Source organism: Nicotiana sylvestris, chromosome 4 (genome assembly GCF_000393655.2).
Source record: "Nicotiana sylvestris chromosome 4, ASM39365v2, whole genome shotgun sequence".
Classification (NCBI taxonomy): domain Eukaryota; kingdom Viridiplantae; phylum Streptophyta; class Magnoliopsida; order Solanales; family Solanaceae; genus Nicotiana; species Nicotiana sylvestris.
This window is the reverse complement of record NC_091060.1, coordinates 20,509,726-20,525,062: the sequence shown is the minus strand read 5'-3', so window position 1 is coordinate 20,525,062 and position 15,337 is coordinate 20,509,726. Positions and strand designations below refer to the sequence as shown.

Sequence of the window (15,337 nt, the reverse complement as noted above, 5' to 3'; positions counted from 1 at the left end):
GTGAATTCATTAATATGTGTGAAAAATGCCAAAAAATCACCTAAAATGGATTGAAGAGAGCATTGTTAATAGAAGAATTTTCAGAAACTACTATAGTTAAGTGACTATTAACGTGCTATAGCTACAATACTATAGTTACCGGCGGTAGCTACAATTTTGTTGCTATTGTGATGTATTTCATTTATTCGCGTGATTGTATTTATAAATACATAGAATTGAGGAAGACGAGAGAGGGTTGGGCAAAAAGTTAAGTGATCGGTTGTATATATTTGTACTTTACTATAAAATATAAAAAGTGACCATAAATTATATTATTTTCAAAAGTGTTTTGATTTATAATAAATAGGGTGCATTATTTAGCTATAGTAGGTAAAATTTCGTTGTTTAATATGTATCATTAACTTCAAATGGCGATAAACAGTGGTGTATGTTACAATTAATAATCATAAATTATGAAAACATTTTGCAATTTCAGAACAGAAAGAAAAATTTCGATGTATAGCTACATAAAATTTCCTCCCCATCTTCCCTTCGTTTTTGCATTTCTCTACAAACATAATGTAAACCCTTCAATTTCAGTCTCAAATCTCAATCTCAACTCCAATGGAAGATATAACGATCCTTTCTCCATCTCTGAAGCAGAAGCTGAAGAACTCCCTCCGCTTCCTTCAACGCCACCCTCTTCCGCCGTCATCCTCCTATGAACCCAATAACCTTCCGAATTTGAAAAGTAATAAAGTCTAAACTCTTTATTTTTCCATTTGAAGAAAATGAAAGGAAGTTTCCAAGACATTTACTGTTCTTCTTCAGCTAATCTTCCTCGTAATTCTTCAAAAAAGGTACCTCTATTCCTATTCACAAAGTCAAACTGTTCTGTTAATACATTCTAATCAATTTTTTAGCTGTTAAAAATTGAAATCACTAATAGTACTCTGATCATGTTATTCTTAGGGGGGGGGGAAGTAATTTAGTTCCTTAATTCATGTCCCCTCTCAGGAATGAGTTCTTCTGTGTTTTGGTAGTTGTCAACATAGTTACGACATTTTGTAGAAGAATGGGATTTGCCAGCTGAAAAGGGGTAGAAAGTTCTGTAAATTATGGACCTAGTGCACAGGCATCCCGTGGATCCGGAGAAGGGCCGCACCCTAAGGGGTGTGATATAGATAGCCTACCCTAATGCAAACATTAGTGGCTGCTTCTACGGCTCGAACCCATTACTTATAGGTCACACAGATACAACTTTACTGTTGTTTCAAGGCTCCCCTCAAATCCTGTAGAAAAGTGAAAAATGAAAAAGGAAACTAATTGATAATATACCCTAGTTCTTCTGCACATATATTTATCAAAGAGCACAGACAATGCAAGAAAATTTCTACACTATTAGTACATTTGATAGTGTAAAAGTTTTTACACTTTCAATTGTATATAAGTTAAATTCTTTATGGAAAGACTGAACAAAGAAGAAGTACTGTACCCTAGTATTTTTGTCTCTGCTAAGATTTGAACTCTAGTCTTCAAAGTTTACAATCACTTCATTAACCACTGGGCCACACTCTTCGGTGTCTAATTGATATGGGCAACCTTGGGTAATAGTTATTATGATGAAATTGATCTATTGATGATTGAACTATGGATTAAATATGGAGAAATTCTAAGGAATTGGTTGAGAACAACTAAGAAAAGCATAATTGAGGGAACCTTGTGTTAGCCAATACTTTAGGTAATGTGCATTGTGCTTTTCTATTACTTGAATTAATTAAAAAAATGAAGTTGATTGGTTGCAACTCTAAATGTGAACTTATGATCTAAATGTTATGTTCAGAAATGCTGAAATGTTTCCCCTTTTGTAGGAGGATGATATTCTCCATCCAACTAGGCTGGTTTTTTATAGCTTAGATGTAGAGCTTTTCCTTTTACTAGTTTGGTATTGAAAAGAAGAAAGTGGTTCAGGGGTTGGAAATAATTCCCAAGATTTACAACATAGCATAAGAGTACTAAGTGAAAATTGCTAACGGTATTTAAGGAGTAAGATTTCCAAATACTTCCACAACTAGTTCTTGAGGATTGACCAAACCAACACCATTAACATTTTTCCTCTGATCATATCGAATGTATTTAGGAGTTTGTCAATTTGTGAGTTTGCCGACTTGCAGAGTTTCTCCATATCGAGTAGCTAAATTTAATCTCTTAAGTTAATCAAATTAATCAAGCTGGCACGTAGTCTCGCTTTCTGTGGGCAGTAGGTTTTTATGACTAACCGTTGTTTTCTTTCATTGTTGATTACCTTAATATCTTGTTTTTATTCTGCTTTTATATGGCTTTTTGATTGTCCCTTCTTGTCTATATTTTCATTATTGTAGTGCTTATGCTTTCCTGAGCCGAGGGTCTATTGAAAACAACCTCCCTTTCCTCACAAGGTAGGGGTAAGGTCTACGTACACACTACCTTCCCAGACCCCACTGTGTGGAATAAGACTGGGTATTATGTTGTTGTTGTAATCAAATTAATCAAGCTAATCTGCTTGAGCAGTATCTGGATCAAGCATGTTTGTGACTTGTAGGCTTTTGAGTCCGTCAACTGAGGATGAGAGTTCAAATATGTTGGCAAAATAGATGTTCTCTAACTCCAGAATATACAGATGTTGAAATATATTACAGAAAGCCTTGCCTTAAATGTAAATAAGCAAGATAATAGTTGAACAATTAAAACAATAGAAAATAGTTTTTCGAGTACAATCCGAAAAACAATTGTCTTCAAACCAATTTCAAACACTCAAAAGAAACTAAACAGAGAAGTTGAGATAATCTCTAATTGACAAACTAACAAGGGTTGTGGTGTAGTGGTAAGTACTCATTCATCCTTAAACAGAGGTCTCGGGTTTGAGCCTCTGTATGGAGTCGCCTTTGTTAGAGAGTTCTTTACTTTCACTATGGGACTTCCCGGCGTGAATCCAAATTTAGTCGAGCCCCAATACGGATATCGGACACGGAGTGGGAAACCAAAAAAAGCTCTAACTGACAGTGCTAAAATACTCTGTAAAGTGGTAGACAACTGTGATTAGTACTTTTAAAATCCAACTGCAAATGTCTCAAAGTGCTTGGCAGAAATTCCGCATCTTCCTTTTTTTTTTCCCTTCCTTTTTTTATAACCATTGTATCAAGTCCGCATTTGCCTTTTTATTTTTCCTTAACAGCTGCTTCTCCTGTTTCGCCTAAATCCAAAACTATATAATATTCATAATTAGTATTCAAGAAAATACAAAAAAATTATATAACAACAACAACAAACCCAGTATAATCCCGCAAGTGGGGAAAATACACAAAAAATTATGAATTACCTAAAATGACTAATTATAATCTTCATGATAGTAGCAAGTGTCAACCGAATAATAGTTTGCCGATAAAACTGATTACCAAAAAAAAAAAAGGTTTCCAATAAAACTCGGGCCGCTTTTTCATGAAACGTTTTTCACTAGGAGTCATTTTCTAGTGTTTGCCTATCGGAACATTTTCCAACGAAATGGAGAAAATGACTTTCTCTGTAAAACTATCTTAAATTTTACCTTCATATTGGTTGCTCTGACTACTTAGACATTTTCATTAGTCTTAATTAGCACATAAAAATTTCATTAGAACACTTTTCAATTTGATAATATTATTATTATTAATTTTTAATATATACAAAAAATATTTTGCATTCACCAACCAGCCACCAGAAAATATTTTCTAGGAAAATGACTTCTGTCATACCAAACACAGTCTCGGTCATAATTAATTTATTTATAAACAATTACTTATAGTTGATATTTTATTAAGTTGATAATATGAAAATTCTTTAAATTGTCATGGGTATACAAGTTAAATGTTTATAAAAATGTCAAACAAAACATCTTGTTGGATCAGTTTTATTCATTAAATTTAATGGTCATTATAGATAAGAATTAATTTATAAATAAAATATACCTCAACAGGAATTGACTTCAACCTCTCCAGGATAGCAACATCTTTCATTCTCTTGGGAATCTCCTTCAGCTTTGGACAGTCATGGATACCAAAGCCTTTAATCAGAGGCATAGCATTTGTGGCTAATTGCCATCTTTCTAGGTTCCAAAGACTATCAAGACGAAGGAACTCCAGTTGACTGAAGCTGTTACCTTTGCAAGTTATTTCTTTTCCTTCATAAGCTTCTACTAGATCGAGATTCCTTAGGTTTGGCAACATTCCCAGCATAGGCATCGGATCTTCCATGAGTTTCGAATACAAAAGGACCACCATTGTGATGGAGTTTGGAAACTGAGGCAGTATTTCTATTCTCCCATCTAACCACAATTCGTGTAGATTTTGACAAGTAGTAAGATATTCAAGGGCTGGGAATGATTCACCACTTGCACAACCCAATATGAGAGTGCTAAGGTTTTTCAAGCTGCTAATGTTATTTAGGGAGTAAGATTTCTTAATATTACGCATGTCTAATTCTCCAAGATTGACTAAACCAACAGGGTCAAAATCTTTCCACTGATCACAACAAATGTATTTAAGAACTTGAAGATTAGTGAGTTTGCTAAGTTGCAGAGGTTGGGAATAGAAAGCAATTAAATGTCTCAGCTTAATTAGGTTAGATATCTCGGGAGGTAGTGAGCCGCAGGCTTTTGAACCACTTCCATCATCATAGTGATTGATGAGTGTCTGTAAATTCTTGAGATTGCCAATGGAGGAGGGGAGATTAATCTGATCGGGACCTATCAAGCTTAAGAACTTGAGGTGGTACAAACTTCCAATGGCATCAGGTAGTTTACTGCCATGACAAATCGTCAGATCCAAGTTCAACACATATAAATGTTGGAACACATTACGAAACTTTAAAAGATCCAGCTTACCAAAATCTCGATCTAGAAACATAATTGACCTTAATATCAAGTTGGGGAAATCAAGTGAGAGATACCTTTGTGTTTGACCATGAATGACATGTCTGATACAGCTGGATATGGAGTGATTTCTTTGATCGCAAATGTCAAAAAACTTCACCTCCAATGCCTTTTGCACGGCAAGATCCCGAACTAGATCATGGATCTTGCATTTAATAACTTTTTCCCAAAATGTATCTACGACTTGAATCAAGCTTCGTCTTATAAGCTCATTTAGGAAGCGTTCAGCAACATCCTCCATTCTTTCTTCTCCTCTTGGTATGAATCCTTCGGCCATCCACAACCACATTATCTTTTCAACACCGACCATACTATCTTCTGGAAAAATACCAAAGTAAAGAAAACACTGCTTGAGCGAAGTTGACAAATCGTTGTAGCTCAATGAGAGTATATATGAGATTTCAATGGAGTCATCTTTCATATGCTGCCAAAGGTGGTCCTTCACCTTTTGCCATTCTTCTCGCCCCTTTTTATGAGAAAGTAGCCCGCTTAATACAACAATTGCAAGAGGTAAGCCTCCACACTTGTCCACCATATCTTTAGCTAACCTTCCCATTGCTGGGACCATTGCCTGAACATCAAGTAGTTTCCTGCAAAAGAGGTCCCAACTTTCTTCTTCGCTAAGGAAACGAAGTTTATAGACAAAACCTTTGTCATCTGCTCTTTTAGCAACATCCTCTTTGCGTGTGGTAATAATCACCCTGCTTCCTTTCTTGCTATCTGGGAAGGCTCTTTTCAAACTTTCCCATGCCTCTCTCTGCCATACATCATCAACCACCACAAGATATTTGCGAACTTTCAATAGGTCACGAAGGTGAATTTCTAGATCCGTCTCTGTCATCTTTTCCAACAAATCCAGACTTTCCTTTGTGCGACCTTGGATGGATTTTATGATATTCCTAAGGAGATCCATGGTGCTGTACTCTTGAGAAACACATATCCAAGTGCGTGTTTGGAAGCTAGAGACTACAGTAGGAGAGTTGTAGAGGTTTCTTGCAAGAGTGGTCTTGCCTAAACCACCCATACCATAAATGGAGATGACACTTCGACGAGGCTCTTCTTTGAGAAGTTCAGCTAGCAAGCTTTCTACAACATCCTGAAAGCCAGCAAAAATATGATCGTCATCTATATAGGACGTAGTTCTCCTCAATGATCTAACCATGGCGGACTGATTACGTGACCTTTCTCCTGCATCGTTGATGTCTCTAATACCATATGTCTCCCTTTTGCGAGAGATATCCATGACTCGCTGCTTCAGTGATTGGATCTCCTTGCCGACTTTGTAGAATTTGGTCTCCTTCGTACATATGCAGGCGCAAGCCATCAGATGGCTAGCAAATCCAGGGTCACTACCTTTATCAGACTCGAAGGTGTAAGTCTCGAGTATAGCGACAGCGTCATTAGCAATAGAGTTGATTTCAAACACCCATTGTTCAACTTTTTGATCTTCATTTTGCTTTTGTTCTGCATCTTTGAGGAAAGATTGCATGAAGAGCAGCTCATTTCTCAGCCACTGCACATCCTCTCTCAGACTTCTAAACAGGGCAACTTCTTGTATGAGGAAATCACCCAGTTTTTGAACAGCAAACGATACAATGGCATCAACCATCTTCAGGTGTCTTGGTTTTCTCTTTAATCAGAGCTGGAAAAAGAGCGCTGTATAGAAGATATTGGAACAAACTAAGCTGGTTTTCAATTGATATTGTATTGTTGAATATTGAAGATATTTGAAGAAAGCTGGAGAATGAGATATATAGACAGAAGCAGTGAAGAGAATAAATTAACAACAAAAAGAAGGAAAAAGACCAAGTTGACTAAACTGAAGCTGTTTATTGTAAGTTTGGTTGCATAATCTAGGCAAGAACAAGTCCGCGGTGACCTTTATCATCGTGTACAAGTATGTTCTTGTTCTAACCAATCAAAGTTCATCAATTTATATTGTTATAAACTAATTTAATTTTCTCTTTGTACGCAAAATTTAATTTAATTTAATAAAAGTCTATGTTTTCTTCGTAAAAATTGCACGGGCACCCTATTTGATCGCCCCCATTTAACCTATACCCATTTTTTTAAAATTTTTTAACTTGTACCCACTTTTTAAACAACTTCAGCCCCCTTTCTCCTCGTCCTTCTCCTCCTTCGTTTTCTTCTTCTGTTGTTGGTGCTGCTATAAAACTTCAGTTCATGGGATGATTGCCATAAATATGTTTATCAGATTATTTAAAAATAAATTATAAATAATTACATAAGTTAGTAGACAATAATTTGTGAATATTTCCACGTATGTAAGTTAGTAGACAATGATAATTCTGTTCTTTTCACGTTTATTGTTTCCAAAATTTATGATTTAGATACTGTTGGCAATCTGATTATTTATCTAGTATGTTAGAAAGCTTTTTCAAAAACTTCAGCTTATATAGTGCTAAATTTTTTACAAATGAACTAAATAACTTTAGCATTTTCTGGTGAAGTTTTTGAAAAAGTTTTATGACAAAACTAATGAATCTAGGACAAAAAACTTCAACATCTTCTGCTGAAGTTTTTGAAAAAGCTTATTAAGGACAAAAAAGCTTCAACTTATTTAGTGCTGAAGTTTTTACAAATGAACTAAATAACTTTAGCATCTTCTGCTGAAATTTTTGAAAAAGCTTAATGACAAAACTAATGAATCCAGGACAAAAAAACTTCAGCTTATTAGTGCAATTACAAACAAAAACTTCAGCAAATAGAAAACAAAACTTCAGCTACTATGCTTAAGTTCAGCAATTACAAACAAAAACTTCAGCACACTTGCTACTTCAGGTCCGTCTACTAGAATGTTGAAGTTTTGCGTAATTGTCTTTGCTACTTCAGCCCCGTATGCTGAAGTTGCGCAAAAAAGTGGGTACGTTTGTAATTTTTTTTGCAAAGCGGGCACAAGTTAAAACGTGACTCAAAAAGCGGGTATAGATACAAATGCCCCGTTTTCTTCTTGATCATTTTTAAGTTAATATTTGGTGCGGTGCATCACTGTATTTTGCAAGATAACACATTTTTTGCATTTTTTTAAAGTGTATTTCGTACCTTTAGTAAAATATACCTTCCATCATAAAAATATACCTGCATTTAACAACTCTTTACTTGGTACAAGTTGATTCTTTGTCAACGAAAGTGAACTGTATGTGCCCCATCGGACGAGGCAAGAGAAATTCAAATTAAGTTCCTATTTTCTAAAGGCAGAGACAAAGACAAAGACAGCCTTATTCTCAAAATTAAATAAACGCAACGATAAGGATAGCATAACGATTTTCAAAAGGCTAAGACAAAGACATCATAACGGTTTTCAAGTTAAGCCATATTTTAACTAATTTATCATATTTCTGTAATAGTCAACCTTAAAAGGAGATGAAATTCCACAAAGTCAATAAGTCTAGTATTCAGATTAACTCTTGTTGTGATACATAACTACTCCTATGAGTAGAGAAGTTATAGACTTTCACAAGTTTCTAAACCAACTGACACTGTTATTCACTTTTCTCTCTTCACATAAAATCTCATGTCTATGTTTTCTTCTTGATCATTATTAAGTTAATCTTTGGTGCGTTGCGCACTACTTTTAGTAAGCGATATCACGTTTAAATAAATGAACACATAAACAAATCATTGCAATATTGTATAAATAAAAAACAATTTAAATGCATTGATGTAATTATCATTTTAATGTTCAAAAAAGAAAGACAAAAATGTGAAAGAATATATCAGGAAAAAAAGGCTAAAAAAAAACTATCTTTATCACAAATAAGTAAAGATGAACTTAGCAAGATATGTTTATTTTCAAGCTAGGATAGTATATTACAGAGGGGTGACCAGTCCAATACAACAACAATAATAACAACCCAGCATAATCTAATGGGATATGAGAGTATAGGATGTACGTAGTCTTACCCCTGTCCTGGATGGACAGAGAAACTGTTTCCGATAGATCCTCGCCAAAGAAAGGATGAAAAAAGCATAGTAAGTAATGGCAATATAAGGTAATTAGAAAACGAAACACAATCTTAACCAGTGCACTAGAGAGTCCCTGTTTGTCGAATGGTGTCACTCAATATTATTTCACCGATTTTAAATGTTCAGATATTATCTTGACACATAAATTTAGTTAATTTTTTGGATTAAGCGGTATCACGTGAAACCGCTTCACCCAATGTAAATCCGCCCAAGTGCATCACTCAGTAATTTGCAAGATCACGTCACACTTTTAGAGTGTATTTCATACCTATTTGCACATTATTTCCTTCGGTCCAAAATAAGTGATTTTTTGGTCTTTTTCTTGTGGTAAAAAATAAGTGATTTTTCAGATTTCAAGAATAAATTAATTTTTTTCCTACATTGCCCTTGGAGTAAGTAATGTTGGAGTATGTGTTAAGGGTGTTTATGTGAAGAGATAGTAAAGGTTAATATGGTCAATTTCATTGATAATTAATGTTAAAAGGTAGATTTCATAATATGTGTGAAAACATCCAAAAAGTTACTTATTATGGACCGGAGGAAGTATTTTATTAGACAGCTTTAATCATATTTCTATATTAGATGGAGATGCAATTCCACAAATGCAATTAAGTCTAGTACTATTCGGAGTTACTCTTGTGATGCAAACCCAGTCTGTTCCTGATCTTTTCATTTTCTTCCTTTTGTAAATCTCTTTAATCTCAGTTCAAAAGTTTAGATCACTTTATGTATTTGCTTTTTAGGACATTATATAGAACAAATTATTGGATTTTAATTGCTCTCATCTCTCAAGAATAAATTAATTGATAACTATTTCTAATCACGGTAGGATTGCCACATCAATTATACTATACTTGACTTGCAGTTGCAGGAACTTTATTTTTTAATATGAGTCTTTTGCGCTCATCACAAACCAAAAATAGCTAGATTTAGAAACATTTCCATAATGGAAGTTGGATCTTCCACAAGTCTTGAATGCGTAATTACGTTATTAACAATAACAACTACGTCTCAGTCCTAAACAAGTTAGGGTCAGCGATATAATTCTAATATACCTTTCATTTAGCTCAACTCATATCATCACCATTATCAAAATAAAATAAATTCATTTAGCTCAACTCACATCATCATCATTATCAATATATATATATATATATATATATATATATATATATATATATATATATATATATATATATATATATATATAATGTAATAACTCATGTTAATACCCAATTTAAACAGTTCGATAAAGATCTTTAATGCTTTAATTGTTGAGCTAATTAACCCTAAGAAATTGGTGTTATCTTCACCTTCTTTGAGTCTATGTGTAAAGTTTTAATTCCATCAAAAAGATTATTCCTTCTTTTACTCTTTTCCTCCATTATATTATTTGTATGTGACTATCCGTAACGTTTCTTCGTCACTTTCTTCCTTCTACTTCACGGGCACAACCCATCATAATATTTGAAAGATATATTTTAAAATGAGGATGATTCATTCAAATTTTATTACATTTTGTTGACATGCTACTATAACTATATTTTACATAAAAAGTATTTTTAAAAATAAGTAGTAGATTTTACAAGTTCAACCAAACATACTCTAAGTTAAGACGAAGCTCAACATAAGTTTTAGAACGAGAAGGTAGGGTGTTTCAAATTTATAATCCCGGTGTACATAGGTCGGGTTGGTTCGAATTTTTTAATTACCAAACTAAATCAATGGTGTCAGATTTTTAAATCTATAAAACAAATCAAACCAACAAAGTCAAGTTTTTCAATTTTGATTTTTCTCGATTTTTTGGGTTTTCAGATTTTTCCCAGTAAAGTCTTCATAGCACAAAATATGTAACTTGTGCTCCAATAATTTTTTAGTCCTAGTAGGAACAACTATATAATGTATTTTTCAAGAAAATAACGCAATAACATGAGATGGGTCATAGCATTGTACTAAATATTCAATAACAAAGATAAGAAAATCGCATAAAATAAATATTGCTAATTAATAAGCCATAACAAAAATGAACATAATCTAAAAGTACTATATAAGTCATACTAAAATAAGTATATATAATATGTACTATTAATTACATGACTAATGTCATGGGCTGCTTTCCAGACACGCCCCATAACCCCTTGGTCGCGCCCCATGGCGGCCTAGTAAGCCTCACAATGCCAAGCGCCATGGTCGTCCCCGCGGTCTTGGCTGCGCCAAGTGACAAGCGCGCATGCACCTCTGTCGCCCCACCGATGCCTCTCGCCAGCGCCCAGTGGCTGGCCAATGACAACAGCGTCGCGCGCCCTGACAATGCCGCGCGCACAGATCCTAATGCCTTGCCAGAGCCCAGCTGTAGGCCCATTCCAGAAGCACCAGCGCCCAGCCTCAGGCCAACACAGCAAGTGTCGCGCGCACCCACAGCAACGCGCGCGCAGACCCTGACCCGCAAGACAAAGTTGCTGCCATCAGACTTAGTTCTACATTGTAATAAACTAAGTCCTTTTCATTGTAATTATAGGCTAGGTTACATCATTTTCATTCAGTGTGCTTCCATAGCTTTATTAGGACTAGTCATGTAATGTTGGTTTATTTTTTTTAAGCATTATTAGACAATCAAACATTTTCAGCAATCAATTTTCTGTACTGGTGTCTCTCCCTCTCAACACCGCATCTTTTGTAATCAGCATTTCATTCATCAATAAAATCATCATCATCATGCAAAACCCAATTCTCTCTCAGCTTTCGCAATTGCTCGTGACATTGGTTTTCCCGCACGACACTGACAATCTAGTCTAGCGTGCGGGGGGGAAGGGACCTCATTGGCAGACAACAACCGCACTGACATCGGTTGCTTAGCCTTACGTTTCCCTTCCAAAGAACATCAGGAAGGCATTGCATAACAGTTGGTATCAGAGACTAGGCTCGACATCGGACGAGAGAACACATTTGTCATCATCACCATTTCTGACCATGGTGAATCATGGGGAGCGCCTAGCATCCCTAGAAGAGACGGTTGACCGATTACAACCCATCCTGGATACGGTGCCTGATCAAAACAACAACGTAGTGCAAAGGTTGGACGACCTGGACCGCCGAATGCGGCACGCAGAAAATGATATTGCAAACATCAGTCGTGACTCTGACGATGACCGACAAACGGCAGCCATCGAAACTGCCAATATTCATGGCAAATTTGAGGACCTCCAACAGGAGCGTGCCGACGATTTAGCCCATCAGCAACAAGAGGCAGACAGACTAACTGCCATGCAACAAACCATAGACTACTTGACAGGCAAGTTCAATGTTGTCAATGCTACCCTACAGAGCCTTCTTCGAGGAGGCGACAACCACATCAGGGGTGCAGCAAATCTCACCCCCATTCCACAAAAGCTTAAGATACCGAATCCAAAGCCATACAACGGATCCCGGGATGCTAAAGAAGTGGAAAACTTCATCTTCGATATCGAACAATACTTTGATGCTGTGGGCCATTTGGAAGAATCCAAAAAGGTAGCGACTGCTGCCATGTATCTTCAGGGCGATGCCAAACTTTGGTGGCGGGTCAAATACGAAGCCATCAAGGCCGGTGAAGATACTCTCCAGACATGGGATGAATTGAAGGCAGCCATACGCCTGCAGTTCTTCCCCGAAAATGTGGAATACAATGCAAGGAGAAAGCTATGGGAGCTCCGCCACACCAGATCAGTGCGGGAGTACGTGCGCGAATTCTCCGCACTCATGCTAAACATACGCGACATGGGGGACAAAGACAAACTCTTCGCATTCATAGAAGGTTTGAAACCTCATGCCCGTATGGAACTACAGAGACAACGGGTAGACACCCTGCCCAAGGCCATTCAAGCTGCAGAATGCCTTGGCGATTATCATTTGGGAACTCAGAACGACAGGCCCCAGCCGTCTGTCCGAGTGGGATACAACGGGAACCATCCCAGCAATGGTGGCCCAAGCAAAAGTGGGGGAGATCGGAGTGCATCCAAAACTAAGACTCCTCCCTCCAGCAGCAACAGTGTTGCATCCATCAACAACAATCAGGGGAGAAATCCTCCCTCAGAATGCCGTCATTATGGCGGGGCACATTGGAACAATGAATGCCCAAACATAAAGGTCAATGCTCATCAGACTGACGAGGATGAGTCAGACGCATCAGAATCAAACCAGGTAGGCGCCTTCAATGCAATTGTTGGCTTTATCCCACATGCCTTAGCGGGGACCAGTGCATGTCCTCCTAAGAAAATCGCAGTCCCAATCACCAAGAAAGGGAAGGAAAAGATGGACGAGAGGCCTCCTAAACAAGCGAGGACCCTAATGTTCGTCGAATTGAAAGTGAACGGCAAGCCCCTTCACGCATTGATAGACACGAGTGCTACCCACAACTACTTGTCTTCAACTCAAGTAGAGTGTCTGGATCTTATTGTGCAAAAGAGCAAAGGCCGCGTCAAGGCCATCAACTCGCCACCCCAGACATTGGGTGGAACAGCTACAAATGTCCCAGTGAAACTTGGCCCATACAAAGGAAGCATCGACCTGCGTATCGCAATCATAGATGACTTCGACATGGTAGTGAGGTTGGAGTTCATGAGGCAGACCAACACCATACCAGTGCCATATGCCAACATGCTCCTGATATTGGGGGAAAACAGGGCCAAGCCCTGCAGTATACCATGCTTTCCCATAAAGATGGCCGCGGGAAACATCTCAGCCATGCAATTGGAGAAGGTAGTCAACAGACATGAACCCTTGGTTCCGGCTACTCTTCGCAGCAACAATCAACCATCATGTCATCGGCCTCAAAAGACTGGTGACGCTCCTCAGCGTGTGAAGACTTGTCAGCCAAGCCACAAGGACAAATCGGATCACTCATCACAGACGGGACTCTTGCAGCCATTACATGTCCCTCAGAGACCATGGGAAAGTGTTTCCCTCAGATTCATCACGGGATTACCCCAAGTTGGTAATCTTGCATCCATCATGGTTGTCATAGATCAGTTTTCAAACTATGCAACCTTCATAGCAGCCCCGCAAAACGCATCAGCAGAAGATACAACTCGACTCTTCTTCTCACACATTGTCAAACATTGGGGCCTGCCCAAAGACATTGTTAGTAGGCGCGACTCACGCTTCACTAACAACTTTTGGACCCATCTCTTCAGGTGTTTTGGGTCAACATTGAGTCACAACTCAGACATCCATCCACTATCGGATGGCTAGACAGACCGGTTCGATGACATGCTGGAGGAATATTTCCGCAACTTTGCAACCGGATCACAGAAGCATTGGGTGAAGCTCTTGGATGCTGCTCAACTGTGTTTCAATTCTCAAAAGAGCCATCATACAAACAAAAGCCCTTTTGAAATTGTTACCGGACAACAACCGCTTCTCCCGCAAACGATGAATGCATCAACCATGCCGAAATCTCCTCGAGCTGCCAACTTCTCGAGCGAATGGGAGCGCAACATGGGGATAGTGCAGAGCTATCTCGTCAAAACCCAAGAGCGGGCAAAAAGATTCACCGAACAAAATCTTTGCTTTGCCCAACATCAAACAAGGGACAAAGTAATGCTATGCATCCCAAAACGATACTTGTTTGCAGAGAGGATCCATGACCCTCGCCTGCAACAAAAATACATTGGGCCCCTGCCCATCGAAAAACACATTGGGAAGTCCATATACCAGGTGAAAACTCCATCCTGGTGGAAGGGACCTCATTGGCGGACAACAACCACACTAACATCAGTTGCTTAACCTTACGTTGTCCTTCCAAAGAACATCAGGAAGGCGTTGCGTAACACTAAACACGAAAGCAAAAGATAAACTAAGTTATGCATTTTCATTATAAACCAATGCAAAACTAAAAATAGTTATCTAACACTATTGTCATTTCTAGTGTTGAATTAAATTTATTTTGTTAGCATTAATATTGATTTGAACTTTATTTGAGTTATTATATTTATGAGCTATAAAACTTATTGGACCATTTAAGAATGTTAACTCCAAGCTTGAAATAATATATTAAAAGATAAAACTGTGAAAAAGTATAAGAAATATTTATAAATTAAATTACAATAAATATTTGTATGTATAAAATATTTTCAAAAATTGTATAAATGTAATGTCTGGTTGGTTTAGTTTCGATTTGGCTTTTGTTAGTTAAAACCAAACCAAATCAATTATAGTCAGTTTTTTTCCCAATATCAACCCAAACCACATCGATTTTTTCTTTTTCTGATTTGACTCGAATTGCTGATTTGGTGCGATTTATCGATTTTATTTGTATATACCTAATCTTAGGTTTACACATGTACCCAAATGGACAAAATATAAAATTAAGATATAAACTTCTTAACTTTTTGAAATGAAACATGCATAATGCCTTCATTTTAACACTATTATATTATTAGGTAAAGA

The 15,337-nt window shown here is 37.1% G+C and overlaps 1 long non-coding RNA gene across 1 annotated transcript; it reads left to right on the top strand.

The window, feature by feature from the left end:
* Positions 1–468: 468 nt before the first annotated feature.
* LOC138889124 (uncharacterized) lies at positions 469–6,876 on the top strand. The gene is made up of 2 exons (XR_011406694.1): positions 469–839; positions 2,361–6,876. It is a non-coding gene; the product is annotated as an uncharacterized lncRNA (long non-coding RNA).
* The last annotated feature ends 8,461 nt before the right edge of the window (positions 6,877–15,337 follow it).